We start from the raw sequence: 8,922 nt of genomic DNA, 5'->3' as shown, positions 1-8,922 counted from the left end.
TTTTTTTTTTTTTTTTTTTGAGTTGGAGTCTCACTCTGTCACCCAGACTGGAGTGCAGTGGCCGCTCCCGGCCACCACAGCTTTGACCTGCTGGGCTCCGGCGATCCTTCTGCCTCAGCCTTCCAAGTAGCTGGAACTACAGGCACACACTACCACGCCTGGCTTATTTTGATTTATTGTAGAGATGAAGTCTCACCAAGTTGCCCAGGTGGGTCTTGAATCCGCGGGCTCAGGCAATCCACTCACCTCAGCCTCCCAAAGGCGCGGGATTACAGGCTGAGCCACAGAGACCGGCTACAAAAAATTTTTAAAAGAATTAGCCAGGTATGGTGGCACATTCTTATAGCCTGAGGTGGAATGGATGTAGTGTGAGGTTGAGGTGCAAGGGTTGCCTGAGCCCAGGAGGTCAAGGTTGCTATGAGCATTGATCATGCCACTGCACTCCAGCCTGGGCAACAGAGTGAGACCCTAACTAAAACAAAAATCAAAAAAACAACTGATCCTAGGGAACAAGGGTAAGAGACAGGGGAGTGAAAAAGGAAGAAAGAAAACCAGTGCAAAGATTCAGTATGTTGCTTCTTTGGGAGACTAATGCTTAATTCTGTGAGTTCCTCTGAGGAGCCTTAGAAGGTTCCAGCTGGGGTAAAAGAAGGGAAGCACTTATTGACTTCCACTGGTCAAGAGTGGCTCCATGGGCATTAAACTTCCTTATGCTTCCAGCTCTCTCTTGCATGAGTGCTGAGAAGGCCAAGAAAAGGTGCTATCAGATTACATCTGCCTCAGGCTTGTGGACACCTGCGTGCAACAGGTGGACTCAGAGCAGGGTGGATTTGAAAGGGTCCACAAAATGTATCTAATACTTTAAGAAATATCTAACAGAATTTAAAGCGAGAACACTTTATGATCCACAAATATAATTTATAGGAATTTACATATCAGAAACTTGTGATTATAGGTACAAATATCTATGTGAATTACATAGGCTATGGGAACAATTGGCTAGGTTTAAGGCCAGGCTCTGCCACTGTAAATAAGGTACCTGTAAATCATGTCACCTGTCACATAGGGTTGCCAAGAATATTAGGTTTAAAACATGCAATATGCTTTGAACAGTGCCTTGCACAAGATAAGGTCTCAATACCTGCCAGTTATTATTAGCATTACAGAGATATTTCTTACAGCTACAGTTTATAGTAACAAAAGACTAGAAACAACCTGAATAGCCATCAGTCAAATACTAGGTAAATAAATTATAGTATGGTCACACATAGGGAACTACCATATGCAACATACCAAGTAAAGTGAAGAAAACAAAGCAAGGTGGAAAAACTGTGTCTAGTATGCTTTCCCTCCTAGGTTCACAGAAGATGACTCTCTGCAGTTAAGCAGACCATTAGCTCTGGCCAGTGTTAGTCCAAGTAGATGTGAAAAGCCTCTGTGCAGCCTTCTAACTCTTTCTTCCCTGGAGGTCACATGTTCCTCACAAGGTCATACAGCTTAGACATGTAATTTGTAGAACCAAATTTTTGTTGTATTCAGCAAACAAGAGATCGAGATTTAGGGTTAAATTTGCTACTCCAGCACAACTCAGACTATCTTGACTAATAGAATATGCTGCTGAGAGGGAGACATCGAAAAATTAAAACACTGGTTGTTCCAGGAAGGAGAACCAGAGACTGAGTATCAGGGGACTGGAGGGAGACTTATTTTGCCCTGTATACACTTTCATGTTAATTGAATTTTAAAACTACTAGTGTATATGATTTTTTAAATAATTAAATACAGTTTGAGTCTGACAGGAACCATCAATTTTCCTTAAAACATAGGAGAAGCTGCAACCCTCATCTCCTTCAAAACAAAAACAAAAAGCAAAACAGGCTGGGTGCAGTGGCTCATGCCTGCAATCTCAGTATTTGAGAAGGTGGAGAAGGAGAATTGTTGGAAATTCAAGACCAGCCTGGGCAACATAGTGAGACCCTCATCTTTACAAAAATAAAAAGAATTAGCCTGGGCAACATAGTGAGACCCTCATCTTTACAAAAATAAAAAGAAGTAGCATGCCTGTAGTCCTAGCTATTTAAGAGGCTATGGAGGGAGGATTGCTTGAGCTCAGTAGTTTGAGGCTCCAGTGTACTATGATCACACCACTGCCCTCCAGCATGGGTGACAGAGTGAGACCCTGTCTCAAAAATAAAACGAAATAGCCTCTGTCCGCCTGCAAAGAATAAACCTCAGAAATCACTTAGCCTGGTCATGTTTCCTCCAAGAATGTTCAGTAACTTGAATAAAGATGCAAAAAAAAAAAAAAAAAAAAAGAACCTTCTGGGCAAGGAAGAAAGCTGGTAGAAGGTGGGGTGGGGTGTGTGATAGTGAATGGAGAGAAAGTGATGGGCTCATTACACTGGAGGTCTCAAAGGAGTGGTTTTTACAGTCGTGCCAGAGGAAGTAATCTGGATAATCTGAATAATTGCTGGTCACCAGGGAGTGGGATACTTGCAGAAAATAATAACTAGTTATGACAGGGTTCAGAAACTGGCAGCTGAGTTAGGGTAAGGTAAAAGATAGTTTGATTCTGATATTTTAATACAAGTGCTATAAAATTTTGTTTTGCTTTATATCTCACTGGGCTAATAATATTTTGAATGATTGTAATATACACGTCATAGTTCATAATATAGATGGTGATGATGCAAGAAATCTTTATCATTTTACCTCTAGGAGGTTTGCAAAGGAATTTCAAAATTTTCTATACATTTCATCTGCTAAAGGATGCTCTAACATATTGCCAATCAATAGTGACCTAGCCGGATATTTGCAAGACAGCTGTGACAAAAGAGGATGGCGGTTTCACAATAAAGATGAATAATGGAGAAAATAAAAGATAACCTTGACAGATAACTCAGTTAAGAGGGAAATTGGAAAGTATTTAAAGAGCCTGATTCATATCAATAGACCATTCTATGGGATTACATCTAAAATAATAAGCAATATTTATATAGATGATTTCCTTGAGCCACAGAAAAATGTTCTTGCTGATTAGACAACTATGGCATTTTTGTAGATAGATAAAGGGTTTTATTATCAAGAAATTAATAGGACCATTCTCAATTACATTAGCAAATGTTGTGGGAGGAATTAATCAATTAATCTGATTGCAGAGTAATCGTTTGTCTCCTACTGTATACCTAGATAATGCGATAGATACTATTTGAGGATACATGATACCAGATCTTAAGGTACTTTGCTTCATTTGAAGAAGTATGGAATGATGGAATATTCCTCACAAGAATTATGGAGATAAAACTATTGATGAATTGCAAGGTAAAGAATAAAAGTGATATAGAAATTCAGAGAAAAGTGAGTCCAGGAGAGCTAAAATGTGTGGTCAAGACTCAGTGGAAGTCATTGTCAGTGGGATTTGGAATTAGAAGACTTGGAATAGAACATGGTGCTGCCATCTACGTGTCTCTCTCTCCAACATGTGAGGACATAGCCAGAAGGTAGCCATCTGCCAGCCAGGAGGAAAGATTTCACCAAAATTCTGCCATGCTGATACCTTTATCTTGGACTTCCCAGAAACAAATAAGCGCCTGTTGCTTAAGCCTCTTAGTCTGTGATATTTTGTTATAGAGCATGCACTAAAATTTTCCGTGTCAGGCCAATGGCAGGTACAGGGGAGATTAGAAAGTGGGAAGAAAGGAAAAGTCAGAGACTCTATCCTTCTCTGGGCTTCTGCAGCATCTCCAGTAGCCAGCATGCCTATGTTATGACCTCAGTTCCCTCTCTGCAGGTGGGCTGTGGTTCTAATTTCTGCTGGGTAAGTGTGGCCCTGAGTTCTAGTCACCTTCTCTTTCAACCCTTCAAACTTAGGGGAGCCAGCAGTGTTCTGCTATTACCAATTCCTAGGTTATCTCCCGTTTGGCTTTCAGTTCCTCTATCTCCAGCGTTACCAATGTTACCAATTCCCAGTTTTCAATTCCTTCTATTGTAAACAAGTAAGTATGCTTTTCTTTTCTTTTCTTTTTTGGAGTCATAGTCTCACTCTGTTGCCTGGGTTGGAGCCCACCTCAGTCTTCCAATTAGCTGGAACTACAGGCATGTGCTACCACACCCTGCTAATTTTTTACTTATTGATGAGATGAGATCTCGCCATGTTGCCCAGGCTGATCTCGAATCTCTGGGCTCAGGCAATCCTCTTGCCTCCACCTCCCAAAGTGCTGGGATTACAGGCTTGAGCCACCGCACCTGGCTATAAATATGTTTTCTATTTTCTGGTTGAATTTTACTAAGACAAAGAGTCTATTTTAAAATGTAATATTGTAAAGCTAAAATGCGCCCTATAAGTAATAACTGCATACTGAGCTCATACATGTCTATCCTTACCTGTCCTGCCTGTGAGGCCTACATGGCTATGTGTGATGTCTTCTCTGATCTAATTGATTATTCCAGAAGACCCACAGAGGGCTCATGACAGGTCATATTGCTAACCCAATCACAATCTCTCCCTCAGAAACCTGAACTAGGAAATACAAAGGTACATTTTTAGCTGGTGGTGTTTACTAGAGTTGGAAAGCCAAGCAATGAAGTCATAGCTGATGAGCATGTTCTTATAAGTGGCATAATCCAGTCAAGAAGGTGAGGAGCAAGAACAAGGTCATGTGACTCCTGAGAAGTAGAGACTATGGCCTTGGTTTCAGGTGCTTTCTATTCTTCAGTACCAGTTTTGCACAGGGCTTGCTATTTCTATTTTCATATTTCATGAGATTGTTTATGTACTTCTCATAACTGTCTTCACTGGGGCTATGTAGGTTGGGTATCTTTGTTTTTGAGCTCTGACTAGAACACTATGTGTGTCTGTGTACACACACACACACACACACACACACACACACACACACATCTCCACCTCTTCTGAGTTTGAGCTGCCCTTAAAATATTCTGCTTGAGAAAGAAACTGTCAAGAGAGTAGGGAGACAACCCACAGAATGGTAAAAAAATATTTGCCAATTGTATATCTGACAAAGGCCTAACATCTAGGATCTACAAGGAACCCAAACATGCCAAAAGGAAAAAAACAAACAGCCCCATTAAAAAGTGGACACAAGACATGAATAAATACTTCTCAAAAGAAGATACACCAGTAGCCAACAGACACATGAAAAAGTGCTTAGCCTCACTAATTATCAGAGAAATGCAAATCAAAACTACATTGAGATACCACCTAACCCCAGTAAGAATGGTCATCATTAATAAAACAAACAACAACAGATGCTGGTGAGGATGCAGAGAAAAAGGAACACTTCTACACTGCTGGTGGGAATGCAAACTAGTGAAATCTCTTTGGAAGACAGTGTGGTGGTTTCTGAAAGAACTAGAAATTGACCTCCCATATGACCTAGCAATTCCCCTATTGGGAATATACCTAGAGGTATATATGAACTCAAATCATTCTAAAAAAAAAATACCTGCACACATGTTTGTTGCAGCTCTATTCACAACGGCAAAAACGTGGAACCAACCATGCTGCCCACTGAAGCTGGACTGGATAAAAAAAAAAGTGGTACCTATATACAGCGGAATATTATACAGCCATAAAGTAGGACAAACATGTGGACTTCGCAGCAACTTGGATGGATTTAGAGTTGATCATACTCAGTGATCTATCACAGAAATAAGACCAGAGTACCATATGCTCATCAGTGGACCTTGAACAATTATAACACTATGAAAAGGGGATTGGCAGTAGTGGGAAACTGCCAGGGGCAGGGGGAGGGGTGGGATTGGGAGGGAAACTGCTAGGGGAGGGAGGGACACACCTCATCAACAAGGGTACCTGCATAATCAATATTTGTATACCTAACCCTAAAGTGTATCTCACATCTTTAAAATAAAAAAAGAAAAGAAAAAAATATTCTGCTTGTGGCTGGGTACAGTGGCTCATGCCTGTAATCCCAGTACTTTGGGACACTGAGTCAGGAGGGTCACTTCAGGCCAGGAGCTCAAGACCAGCCTGGGCAAAATAGTGAGAACTTATTTCTACAAAACAAAACAAAAAATTAGCTAGGCATGGTGGGGCATGCTTGTGGTTCCAGCTACGTGGTTCAGGAGGTCAAGGCTGCTGTGAGCTGTGATTGTGCCACCATTGCACTCTAGTCTGGGTGACAGAGTGAGACTCTGACAGAAAAAAAAAAGTTCAGCTTGTGATTGGGCAAATAAATTTATGTGGAATTGTGCTTGGGACAAACAACAGGAGCAAAAGTCCATGAATGAGAGAAATGAAACTCTAGAATGTCTTTGACTGCGCTGCTTGTTTTAACTAACCTAGAGATTATCAAGATGCCTTAAAGGTTTAGGTAACATTGTTATTAAGTTAAATGCAGTTGGAATTTTATAGCCTTTATTCTACACAGTTAGCTAATAATGTTGGTTCCCTGAAGCCTCCTTTAAAATACCATAGTTATATCATTCAAAACAGAGCAGCAGTGGTCATTACATTACAATGTAGTTAAAACTAGATTTATAAGCAACACTTTACCTCCATGTCCTGAAGGTAATGCCACAAATGTCTGTAATCTCAGGTCAGGAAGAATATATGATAAGTAAGGGCTCTCTCTGGAAACTATTCTACAGTATTTGCAATTTCCCGAAAATAAACTTTTGAAATTCACTCACCTATAGATCATAATTACCATACACATCAGTCTTTTTGTGTCCCAGTTTGTCTTGCTATAAGGCATTTTGCAGTCATTTATTCTCTGCCCAGAAGAGTTGCTATTGAGCTAACACCGTTCCTGTGTTGATTAACTGGCTATGTTATAAAACAGGCTGTCTTCTGTTTTGTTATTATTATTATTATTATTTTGATGAACTTGATTCACTTTATTTTGTGTGTGTAGAAACCCTGTATTGTTGCCACCGCTGAAGCCTGGGTCCTCTGAAGGGAGACTGGTGTGGGTATTAACAAGATGGTCAGTGAATTTTTGATTGGGAGACTTGGTGAATATAGTCTCTTTCCAGAGGTCAGGGGTCAAGTAGCTATAGGTCTTAGAAATGGTATCAAAGGTGGCCTTGGTGAAGTTGCTCAGGGTAGCAGTGCAACCCCTGGCCAAGGTATAGCAGTCATCGATGCCAGCCATCATCAGCAGTTGCTTGGGCATGGGCGGAGACAATGCCAGTGCCCCTGAGGGCAGAGATAAGGCCCACCAGCACAGAGCCACAGCGGCCCGTCTCCTTGCAAGGGACGGTGTGGGGCTTGCCGATCTTGTTCCCCCAATAGCCTCTTTACACCGGGAGGATGGAGAGCTTGGCCAGGGTGATGGTCCCTCGGATGGCAGTGGCTACTTCCTTGTCGCACTTAACAGCTAGACCGACGTGGCCATTGCAGTTCCCGATGGCAACAAACGCCTTGAACCTGGTCCACTGGCCAGCACGGGTCTGCTTTTGCACGGGCATGATCTTCAAAACCTCACCCTGGCATTGACCTTCAGAGCCTCGCCAGGGAAAAAGTCGATGATCTCAGACTCCTTGATGCGCAGGGAGAAAAGGTAGATCTCCAGGGACTTGATCTTCATGACCTTGATTGGGTGACCCAGCTTGGAGACGGGCATCCACTTTTTGTCCTCAGTCGTGCTTCCGCAAGCTCTGCGGACTCGCCCCCGCCTCCATCCCCACCACGCCTAAGATCTCAGCGCTTGAGGTCGCCCGAAACCTCCGCGGAAGCGGCTTCCCATTACGGGTCCTCCAGCGCCTCTGGGCCTTCCTGCTGCACCTGCGTCATCCGCCATTTGGTGTTTTCTTGGAGAAAAAATCGCTTTGTTTTTTCAGTGTGAACTGTAACAGAGCCGGGCTCCGTGGCTCAGCCTGTAAGCCTGCGCCTTGGGAGGCTGAGGTGAGTGGATTGCCTGAGCCCGTCGGTTCGAGACCCGCCTGGGCAGTGAGACCTCATCTCTTCAATAAATCAAAAAATCAGCCGGGCGTGGTTACACATGCCTATAATTCCGGCTACTCGGAAGGCTGAGGCGGAAGGATTGCCGGAGCCCAGCTGGTCGAGGCTGCGGTGGCCGGGAGCGGCCACTGCACTCCAGTCTGGGCGACAGAGTAAGACTCCAACTCAAATATATATATATAAAACAGAGGAAGAAGGACTTGGATGGAAATGGGAAACGTGCTGCTAGGGGAAACTCCATGGTTTCAAAATTTCAGTAGACATTGGTCAGGTTCACCAATATATGGAATTTGTCTGGAAGTCGTTTCTTTATAACAAAGAAAGATTTCCAGACACATTATTTGGGTACTGCAATGGGTTTTAGTTAGCTGATTGCACACATCTATTTGTTGTTGTTGTCAAGAGGCAACATATATCTTAACTAACCTTTGATCACACAGTCATATATTTTTTGATATCTTCAACTATATGAATTTCAGCTGGCATTGACCTTAGAGATCATGTAGCCCCTGTGAGAAAGCACAAGAGTTTCTCCCCACTCCAAATATTAAGTGATATTAATTATACTTAATAAACATTTGTATGTTATGCATATTTGACTGCTATTGGGAATGGTTGAATGTTCTTTTTTTAAATTAGAAAAAATATCTTTTAGAGATAGCGTCCCACTCTGACACCCAGGCTGAAGTACAGTGGAGCGACCATAGATCACTGTAGCCTCAAATTCCTGGGTTCGAGTAGTTCTTCCATCTCAGCCTCCCATGTAGCTAAGACTATAGACACATGCCATAATGCCCTGCTAATTAAAACAAAGTTTTTTTGTGGAGACTGGATCTCACCATATTGACCAGGTTGGTCTCAAATTCCTGGGCATAAGCAATCTTCCTGCTTCAGTCTCCCAAAGTGTTGGAATTATAGGCCTGGTCTAATATTTAAATTGGGGTATAGAATGTTATCTTTTACAGGTTATCAGTAAT

At 42.2% G+C, this 8,922-nt stretch overlaps 1 pseudogene; it reads right to left on the bottom strand.

Annotated features, from left to right (window-relative positions):
* Positions 1-6,874: 6,874 nt before the first annotated feature.
* LOC103249595 lies at positions 6,875-7,784 on the bottom strand (annotated as a pseudogene).
* Between the last annotated feature and the right edge of the window lie 1,138 nt (positions 7,785-8,922).

Source organism: Carlito syrichta, unplaced genomic scaffold, assembly GCF_000164805.1.
Source record: "Carlito syrichta isolate Samal-C Ts95f unplaced genomic scaffold, Tarsius_syrichta-2.0.1 Scaffold121576, whole genome shotgun sequence".
Taxonomy (NCBI): Eukaryota; Metazoa; Chordata; class Mammalia; order Primates; family Tarsiidae; genus Carlito; species Carlito syrichta.
Note: the sequence above shows the minus strand (reverse complement) of the source record. Positions and strands in the feature narration are given on the sequence as shown.